We start from the raw sequence: 8952 nt of genomic DNA, 5'->3' as shown, positions 1-8952 counted from the left end.
TATTCTAGAACTCTTTAATATGCTTGCTGGCATGAGAGTGTAAATAAGAGTTATTATTATTAAGAACTTGTTTTAAATTAGAAGTAAGACTTTATTTTTAAAATATTTCTTTATTTGTGTTGGGTCTTAGTTGTGGCACTTAGGATCTTTGATCTTTATTGCAGTACACAAGATCTTTAGTTGCACATGCAACCTCTTAGTTGTGTGGGATCCAGTTCCCTGATTAGGGGTCAAACCCAGGTCCCCTGAATTGGGAGTGTGGAGTCTTTAGCCACTGGACCCACAGGGAAGTTCAAGAAAACAATCTCATTTACAATTGCATCAAAAAAGAATAAAGGACTAAATTTAATCAAAGAAGTGAAAGACTTGTATACTGAAAACTACAAGACACTGATGAAATGAATTGATGAAGACACAAATAAATGGAAGGATATTCCATGCTTACGGATTGGAAGAATTAATCTTATTAATTCCATACTACTCAAGTAATCTACAGTTTCAATGTAATCCTTATCGAAATTCCAATGACATTTTTCACAGAAATAGAACAAACAATCCTAAAATTTGTATGGAACTGCAAAAGATCTCGAATAGCTAACACAATCTTGATAAAGAAGAAAAAAGCTGGAGACATCACATTTCCTGACTTCAAACAATATTACAAAGCTATAGTAAGCAAAACAGTATGATGTTGGCATAAAAATGGACACTTAGATCAGTGAAAGAGAATAGAGAGCCCAGAGAGAAAACCATGAAAAATGGCCAATGAACCTACTACAAGGGAGCTGGAGAATATACAATGAGGAAAAGACAATCTCTTCAATAAATGGTGATGAGAAAACTGGACAGCCACATACAAAATATTAAAACTTAAGTGTACCAAAAAATCAATCAAAATGAATTAAAGACCCAAACATAAGCCCTGTAGAAGTCTAGGAAGAAAACATAGGTGGTTAGCTCCTTGACATTGGTTTTGGTGAAGATTCTTTGGTTTTGACACCAAAACCAAAGGCAGCAAAAGCAAAAATAAACAAGGGGGACTGTATGAAACTACACTGAACTTCTACACAGCAAAGGTAACCATTAACAAAATGAAAAGGCAACTCACTGAATGGGAGAAAATACTTGCCAGTCAGATATTTGATAAAGGAATAATATCCAAAATATATAAAAAACTCATATAACTTAAGGGGAAAAAATCAAACAAGCCAATTAAAAATGGGTAAATTAAACATTTTTCCAAAGGAGAAATAGAAACAGACTCACAGACGTAGAAAACATGGATTACCAAAGGGGAAAGGGGTAGGGGAGGGGTAGAAAGGAGTTTTGGATTAGTGATACAAACTGCTATATAGAAAACAGATAAACAAGGTCCTACTGTATAGCACAGGAAACTATAGTCAATACCCTGTAATATACCATAATGGAAAAGAATACGAGAAAGAGTATGTGTATATATGTAAATGGAATCAGTTTGCTATACATCAGAAACTAATACAATGTTGTAAATCAACTATAAGTATGTGTTGTGTCTGACTCTTGTAGATCCATTCTCCAGGCAAGAATACTAGAGCGGTTTGCCATGCCCTCCTCCAGGGGTTCTTCTGTACCCAGGGATCAAACTCTTGTCTCCTGCATCTCCTCCATTGCAGGCGGATTCTTTACTGCTGAACCACTGGGGAAGCCTCGCATCAACGATACTTCAACAAAAAAAAGCACAGTGAGATATCACATAACTGTTAGAATAGCTATCATCAAAAAGGCGAGAAATAACATGTTTTGGCAAGGATGTGGAGAAGGGAACCCTTGTGTACTGTTGGTGGGAATGTAAATTGGTGCAGCCACAGTGGATAACAGTTTGGAGGTTCCTGAAAAAATTAAAAATAGAACTACCATATGATTCAGCAATTCCACTTCTTGGCATATGTCTGAATGAAATAAAAGTACTAAGTTAAAAGATACACACATCCCTATGTTCATTACAGCGTTATTTTCAATAGCCAAGACATAGAAGCATGCTGAGTGTTCACTGATGGATGAAAGGATAAAGAAAATGAAGTCTATATACACAATGGAATGTTGGCCATAATAAAGGAAACAACTTCTGCCATTTTAAACAACGTGGATGGACCTTAAGGGTATTATGTTAAGTGAAAAAAGTCAGACAGAGAAAGACAAATACCATAAGATCTCACTTGTATGAGGCATCTTAAATGAAAAAAAAAGCCAAAACCCTCAAACTCATAGATACAGAGGTGTGGTGTGGGGGTGGGCAAAATGGGTGGAGGGAGTTAAAAAGTTCAAACCTCCAGTTATAAAATAAATAAGTTCTGAGGATGTTATGTACAGCATGGTGACTATAGATAATAATGGGACTAGAGCTTCCCTGGTGGCTCAGATGGTAAAGAATCTGCTTGCAATGCAGGAAATCTGGGTTCCATCTCTGGATCAGGAAGATCCCCTGGAGAAGGGATTGGCAACCCACTCCAGTATTCTTGCCTGGAGAATTCCATGGACAGAGGTGCCTGGTGGGCTACAGTTCATGGGGTCATTAATAGTACTGTAAACTTCAAAGGTGCTTGTTGTTGTTCAGTTGCTCAATCATGTCCGACTCTTTGCAGCCTCATGGACTGCAGCATGCCAGGTTTCCCTGTATGTCACTATCTCCCAGAGCTTGCTCAAACTCATGTCCATTGAGTCAGCAATGCCATCCAACCATCTCGTCCTCTGTCGTCCCCTTCTCCTCCTGCCTTCGATCTTTCTCAGCATCAGGGTCTTTTCTAATGAAAACTTCTAATAGATCTTAAAAGCCCTCATCACAAGAAAAAATATATATAACCATGTGTAGTGATGGATGTTAACTAGACTTAATGAGGTGATCATTTTGCAATGAATGCAAATATCAAATCATTATATGGTACACCTGAAACTGTGTGTGCCATGTGCTCAGTAGTGTTTAACTCTTTGGGGCTTCATGGATAGTAGCCCGCCAGGCTTCTCTGCCTTTTCATACTGTTCATGGGGGTTTGGATGGCATCACCAACTCAATGGACATGAGTGTGGGCAGGCTCCGGGAGTTGGTGATGGACAGAGAAGCCTGGCATGCTGCAGTCCATGGGGTCGCAAAGAGTTGGACATGACTGAGCGACTGAACTGAACTGAGGCTTCTCTGTCCATGGAATTTTTGAAGCAAGAACACTGGACTGGATTGCCATTTCCTACTCCAGGAGTTCTTCCCAACCCAGGAATCAAACCCACATCTCTTGTGTATGCTGTATTGGCAGGCAGATTCTTTGCCACACCTGACACTAATATAATGCTATACGTTAAGTATATCTCAAAACCAAAACCCCATAGAATTTCTAATTCCTCTTTGGGCAGAAATAACCATAAAACTTAGATACTATTTCTAAATAATTTGCAAAGTAAGACAAAAAAGGAGAAATCATCTATTTTATCTATTAGTAAAAAGCTAAAATACCAAAAAGCCATATTAAATGTTATAGGACAAACCCATGCTTTTATAGAACTAGTTCATTCAGAGGTGTTAAAAAATATATATGTATATATAATACACCCACATATATAATGTATCTTGATAACTGAATTGTTTGTCTCTCTTTAAATTTATTTTTTTTCAATTGAGGACAATTGCTTTACAATGTTATGTTGGTTTCTGCCATACAACAATGTGAATCAGTCATGACTATATATATATATATATATATATATATATATATATAGCCTTCCTCTTGAGCCTTGCTCCCACCCTCAACCCTGTTTGTGTCCCTTTAGCATTGTTCCCCAACCTTTTTGGCACCAGGGATGGGTTTTGTGGAAAACAATTTTTCCATGGACCAGCGTAACAGGGATGGTTTCCGGATGAGTCAAGCTCATTACATTTATTGGGCACTTTACTTCAGGATTCGCTGGTGGCTCAGATGGTAAAGAGTCTGCCTGTAATGCAGGAGACCCAGGTTTGATCCCTGAGTCAGCAAGATCCCCTGGAGAAGGAAATGGCAACCCAGTCCAGTATTCTTGCCTGGAAAATCCCATGGACTACAGTCCATGGGTCACAAAGAGTCGGACACGACTGAGTGACTTCACTTTACTTCTGTTACTATTACATCAGCTCCACCTCAGATCATCAGATGTTAGATCCCAGAGGTTGGGGACCTGTACCTTTAAATATTACACCAGAATCTAGTGCCTCATACACCTCACTATCCCCAGCCCTGAAAATTAAAACCATCTTGAGGAACTTGTATATCATGGAGTTTAAGGCATTAAGGGAAAGCTGCCCACACAAAATCTCTTCTGCCAGTACTCAAAATTCACCATCTCGAATTTATGACTTTCTGATTATTACTGTTCTTTCTTTCTCCCACACATACACATACAAAACTCTCCACAAACACACACATTCTTTCTCTACAGTCCTTTATTAAAATGTAAACACAGTGTTGTAATAATAGCTCAAATCTACTAATAATAGGTAACTCTGTGGACTGTCTACTTTATGCCTGATGTCATGTAATCTATGGAATACTCCTGTGTGGAACTTGTTATTATAATGTCCCATTTTATGATGAGGAAACTGAGGCTCAGAGAGGTTAAGGAGTAAATGCAGCCTTTGGCGACAAGGTAGTTTCCAAGTTTACCTGTATCACAGTTCCTATGACTTAATCTCCCTGAGACTCACATTCCTTTTAAGAGCAATATGTGAATTCTAATTGTCTATACTTCGTAGATCTACATAGGATTAAATATGATAATCTACTTGAAGAACTCAGCTCAGTGCCTGGCACACAGTAAGCATTCAGTTGACGATTATGCTGCTGCTGCTGTTGCTGATGTAACTGGCCAAAAGTCAATGGTTGCTAGAAGGTGAAGTCATGCTGCTACTGAACTCCCAGAATCCCTCCACTAGAGGCAAAGCCTCAACTCTGGGTAGGTGGGAAGATGGAAGTTAAAGGGTATCTATTTACCTCCTTCAAATTAATGACAACCACAGATACCGTTTTCAAAATGTCTCTTTACCTCAACCTTTCCTATCAGATGAACCAGTCAGAGAATCAGCAGTGGGACAGCACCTCAAGCCATCTAGAGTCTCGGTCTCTGCAGCCACTCTCAATGTTTCAGTTCTGTGGTGACCTACATGAGAAGGAAATCCAAAAAAGAGGGGATATATGTATATATTTGGCTGATTCACTTTGCTGTAAGCAAAAACTACCACAACATTGTAAAGCAACTATACTTCAATAAAAATAAATTAAAAAAAAGAAAAAATATTCCGGTTCTACCATCCAGCCTTGATTGGCAAATGGTGCTATTTAAATCTCTTCCTTGGATGGCCATTTTACAACTGCCAACTACACAATTTGCCTGTTTCCCCTGCTATGCTTCCACACCCCCTCTCCCAACACGCACACTTCTCCCATCTGGATTCTACAATTTATCATTTAGTCAAAAGTTTTTTTTTTTTTTTAACATCTCCTTTGCTTAAATTCTGTTCAGTTACTAAGAGCTCAAGAAAGGAAACTGAATTTCAGCCTCTCTCCTCGTCATTCTCCACCTTTCTCCTTGTTCCCCTGAGTGAAGACCCTACTCCTTCTGAAAGGCTTCTAGTTTTCTCAAGGACTTTCCATTTCTTTTCTCCAGCATCTTCAGTTTCTCCTTCTAAAGAGAAACTAAATGTTTAAATGTAGAAACTAAACTAAAAGTCTAAATGTCTTATGGGCATACAAATTATTTCCAAGGTCCTATCTTGACCGAAGAACCTACGTTTTCCTCCAGCTAGGGTCCAACTGCTTGGCTGCCCCGCCCAGGAAGCCTGTCCACACCCTTTTCTCTCTTCCTCTCTTCTAGCTCCTCTGGCTGGCTCTAGCCCCTCCCCTTCCATTAAGGTTGTTCTCTCAAGGTCGTCAGAGACAACACGTTTTCTTATGTCCTATATTACTTCCCTCACTCCCCTTCTCCTAAGGAAACTTCCTGCTTCTTGAGAACTCCATTTGCTTTAGAGGGGAAGGTTCTTAGAGGGCTTGAGTAAGTGGGGTGTTGGTTGGCCACAGTTTGAAAAGTCCATAGAAGTAAAAAGGGCCCTGAAGAGGACTTTGATCCCTCTGGACAGAGGCTGGGGGTATTGCTGATGATAATAGGGTTGCCTTTATCCAAAGTGAAAGGTCTCTTATGTGAGGATTATTGGCTTTGGTTGATTATTATTATTTATTCGTTGGGCTGCACTGGCTCTTAGTTGTGGCATATGAGATCTTGAGTTGCAGAATTGGGGATCTAGTTCCCTGACCAGGGATCAAACCCAGGCCTCTTGCATTGGGAACATGGAGTCTTTAGCCACTGAACCAAGAGGGAAGTCTCTACTACTGGCTTTGTTAAATCACAGTCCTAAATCTCTGAATCTGAGGCATTCATCAAATTCCTAGCCTGTTGATTGTTAAGGTTCCTGATCTATGGGACAAGTTCTTTTTCTAGAATAGTCTGCTGTACATTCCCATCTCTGCTCCTCACATTTGAAAATAATGTGAGTGGAGGCAGGTGGTCTTTGGTGGTTGAGTCCAACTCCCTGTTACCCCCAGACCAGATTGGCATCCTCTTTGGCTCTGTGGCACCCTTTGTTTTCCTAAAGCAGCATTTACCACACCACATTGTCCATATTATTGCCCATCTGTTGCCTAATAAGGCCATGAAGGGAATGGCTACCCACTTGCCTGGGCAATCCCATGGACAGAGGAGCCTGGTAGGCTATAGTTCATGCAATCACAAAAGAGCTGGATATGATTTAGTGACTAAAACAAACAAACAAGGTCAGGAAGCACCAAGAACACTGAGCATAATTCCCTTGTTGTCTCATGGAAGATACTTAGAATACATATGTGGAATGATAAAAATGAGACAGTTAATGAATGAATGATCAATATTCCAAACTGCATGAATTACACGTAAATGAGAATTTGTTTTCACTTATACAATGTCCCTTTGCTGTCTTTTTAATGTTTGCCCTTTGGTGGTGAAAACTGTCTTCCAGTCCCCTTTGATCCTTGCAACAGACAATAGAACTACTGTGTGACTGAGTACTTAATTTTGAATACTTAATTAACCAGTTAACATTTATTTCAGCATAAATAATTTTAAAAATAGGGATTTAAAAAGTGGTCTTCAAGAAGCTCATGGTGGCCTGATTTTACATTTTGTTCTCAAAAAGACTGTCTTGTTGAATTCATATGTAGGTTTGGTTTGGGACTGTTCAATCACTAGCCCGGGAACTAAGATTCCATAAGCTGCACAGCTAAAAAATCCTCTAAATTTGGTTTAATATCTGTTCTTTTGTTATACTTTTTGTGGAAATAAACTTACAAATCATTAAAAATTTCTTCTGCAGATCATTTAGGCACACAGCTCTGACTGCGGGTGCAATCAGTACATGTTATTGCTTCGCTAGAAAGGCAAGCTTGCTGGTTCAATTCCTGCTCTGTGTAACTTTAGGGGAATCAGCACCCCTATAGCAGGACGTGTTGGAATCTGAATCCAGCTGAAAGGTGAGCAGGCCCACTTTAAACAGCAGGTACCTTGAAAGTTCTGGCACTAGGTCTCCTGCTCCAGTCTTTGAAATAAAATCGAAGCTGGCTTTGTCCTTGACATGAGCTTTTGTCTAATGCAAGTCTGGTAGATATGCCTACAGCAGCTTTTTTAAATTTAAATTTTACCCTTTAATGACAGGAACACAAAGTCTTTGAGTTTCTTGGCATCTGAGAGGTGAGTCATGCATTTTATAGACACAGAATTGGAAGAGGAATGACTTGCGTGAGGCCAGACAGAATGTAGCGACTCCAGCACCACCAGGCCGCCCAGAACTACTAGGCTTGCTACCCATCTTCTCATCCCTCCATTGGACCAGGTGAGAACCTTAGAGGATAAAACCCATTCTGGCCACTGAGGTGAGAAGAAACAGATGCCACAGTACACAGCTCTTAAAAGGGTAAAGACAGACCCAGGTTGCATTTCTGCTCTGCCCCATTGGGATGTAGAAATATAGGTGATAGCTTCTTCCTTCCCACCTGCTCCTGCCCCACTTGACCTCTGAAAATCAGCCAACATTCTTCCTTCAGCAAACATGTGCTGGTTCTGGGCAAAACAACATTAAAATAAAGACAGAAAAGGTGAACCATGACATTGACTAATTGCTCCAAAGGGTCTAATTACCCCAAAGCTAGAAGACATGCAATTTTGCATTTTCTCATTAGGGATGGAGACATTTTACTTGTCACTCATAGAAATTCTCCTGGTTTCTTGGGCATAATGGATGTTCACAAAAGCATCCTTCATCTTCTGAATACCTATTTAATCTAGATGCCACTGGGAAATTTGTATGGTCTCCATTTAATCCTCAGTACAATTATAACTGATTGGGCAACTGTGAAGCTCTGGACATTGTTGGGGACCAGAGATACAAAAATGAATTGGGCACAGTTCTTACTCTCCAGAGTTGTATTGTCTTATGTTGTTCATTTGCTAAGTCATGTCCAACTTTTAGCGACACATGAACTGCAGCACGCCAGGTTTCCCTGTCCTTCATTATCTCCCTGAGTTTGCTGAAACTCGTGTCCATTGAGTCAGTGATGGCATCCAACCATCTCATCCTCTGTCGTCCCCTTCTCTTCTTTCCCTCAATCTTTCTCATCAGAGTCTTTTCCAATGAGTCAACTCTTCACATCAGGTGGCCAAAGTATTGGAGCTTCAGCATCAGTCCCTTCAATGAATATTCAGGGTTGATTTCCTTTAAGATTGACTGGTTTGATCTCCTTGAGCTCAAGGGGCTCTCAAGAGTCTTCTCCAACACCACAGTTCAAAAACATCAATTCTTTGGCACTCAGCCTTCTTTATGGTCCAACTCTCACATCTGTACATGACTACAGGAAAAACCATAGCTTTGACTAT

The 8952-nt window shown here is 40.0% G+C and overlaps 1 long non-coding RNA gene across 2 annotated transcripts; it reads right to left on the bottom strand.

Annotated features, from left to right (window-relative positions):
- Positions 1-321: 321 nt before the first annotated feature.
- LOC145538057 (uncharacterized) lies at positions 322-5822 on the bottom strand. 2 transcript variants are annotated; one of them, XR_014076615.1, is made up of 3 exons: positions 5576-5822; positions 5041-5154; positions 322-1700 (listed from the first exon to the last, which is right to left on the bottom strand). It is a non-coding gene; the product is annotated as an uncharacterized LOC145538057 (long non-coding RNA). The 2 variants fall into 2 exon arrangements; XR_014076614.1 differs by having other exon boundaries at positions 5785-5822.
- Between the last annotated feature and the right edge of the window lie 3130 nt (positions 5823-8952).

The sequence above is a fragment of the Giraffa tippelskirchi genome, chromosome 2, assembly GCF_054371585.1.
Source record: "Giraffa tippelskirchi isolate mGirTip1 chromosome 2, T2T-mGirTip1v1.2.pri, whole genome shotgun sequence".
NCBI classification, from domain to species: Eukaryota; Metazoa; Chordata; class Mammalia; order Artiodactyla; family Giraffidae; genus Giraffa; species Giraffa tippelskirchi.
The sequence above is the reverse complement of the archived record's forward strand: the minus strand, read 5'-3'. Positions and strand labels throughout refer to the sequence as shown.